We start from the raw sequence: 1,878 nt of genomic DNA on the forward strand, positions 1-1,878 counted from the left end.
GCGTTCTTAGAGCTCATACTTTGGTAAAACTAGATCACTCAAACTCACATCATTTGGTCATTCAAGGTTTCTGCTGTGTTCACCAACTTCAATTTTAATACCACAATGAATGCCATTTAAATCATGTTTCACAGTAATACTGACAAAACTATATAAATAAGATTGTAAACCAGGTGGATGATTTGTGGTTTTATTTATCATATCAGTATAGAACAAACTATTTAAAAAAAAAAAAAAAAAAATGGGGATTCCTGGTGTCCATAGCAAGTAGTGACATTGGTTTCTGCAGGTCTGGCTGCTTTTTAAGACTTTTCAAGCAGAGTAGATATTTTGTAATTTACAGAAATGAATAACTCCAATAGGCATATTTTAAAAAGTATGTATTCACAAATGCACAGCACAAATCATTTCCATTTTGCATTTTTATTCAGAAACACAAAACTGTCATCAACTAAACATTCACTTTAAACTGTACATTCTTAATTTTTCTTTTAAGCTTACATTTTGATTACATGATCAGAATTTACAGGATACATTCCGGTAAGTTATTATCACAATGAAATTAGCTTTGAAATGGAGGCAGATGTTTTATTGTACAAACACATTTTACATATATGGCGGACATTTTGGTAGATGGACACCACATTAAATCCCATCATGCCAACATGTACTATCATGTAAAAACTGTTTTGACAAAAGTGGTTAAACATCTATCATTACACATACTGTCAAACAGGCTTTTTAAATGTGGTCAGAATTAAGATCTTATGAAGCACTCCATGCTTCAAAGCATTCTTCAATGCAAATTTCTGTTCTATAACGGACAGCTGAATAAGGCTATGTAGAGACATTTACTGAAACATCACTCAGGTACTTAATCAAAACAGCATCTGAATGTTCCTCTAACAGGACGAACCGTAGGAATGTGTTAAAATATAAAGCTAAATTATCAAAATGCAAAGAAACATGTGGAGATACTTTTAAGAGGGATAAATGATTTGGATATGATATCAAGAATAAAGAATATAAAATGTACATGTTGCTTTAAGGTGAAGTAAAATTGAAATATTCCTATGTAAAATAACAGTACACAGTTCACATCACAGCACTGCTAGTGCAAGACCCTAATTGGCAAATTGAAAAAAGATTCATTTCAGTCCACCAGCGCATTTTAACACCTATTTCCCTCCTTCTCAACCAAGGAGCACCACAGACAAAGGAATACCACAATATGATATATGAGAGGGCATTTGGTTTCAACTACTTTGTTAAGTCCCCTTAACATCAGACAGAACTGACAGGTGTTAAAAGTGTAATCTTTAGAAATATACTGAAGCATATCTTATCACTGAAGAACATTTCCCTAATAGCAATGGCAGAGGAAAATATACTTGTGTATAAAAATATTTTCAATTACCAGAGACTGATTACAGCAGTTGCCTTTCAACCTTTAAACATCCAACTTTATTCTATAAGACTCACACATAAATCAAGTGATCGCCTTGTTCAAAAATTAATCAAAATACATCGTACAAAGAAAATGATAGCTGCGTGTAAACTTGAAAAACGGGAGGACCCGTTTCTTTTTTGGTCAACCACCCAAGAAATCATTCCTGCTAAATATCCGAACTTCAGGCCAAGGTCTCGAAACCACACAGTCTGTCCACTCTGAACACATTTCATTCAGTCACCATAAACATCCTGAAAGAGGAATACTGACTGAAGACAAACTTTACATCTTTCAGTGTGTGTGTGTGTGTGTGTGTGTGTGTGTGTGTGTGTGTGTGTGTGTGTGTGTGTGTGTGTGTGTGTGTGTGTGTGTGTGTGTGTGTGTGTGTGTGTGTGTGTGTGTGTGTGTGTGTGTGTGTGTGTGTGTGT

The sequence above is a fragment of the Ammodytes marinus genome, assembly GCF_949987685.1.
Source record: "Ammodytes marinus genome assembly, chromosome: 10".
Taxonomy (NCBI): domain Eukaryota; kingdom Metazoa; phylum Chordata; class Actinopteri; order Uranoscopiformes; family Ammodytidae; genus Ammodytes; species Ammodytes marinus.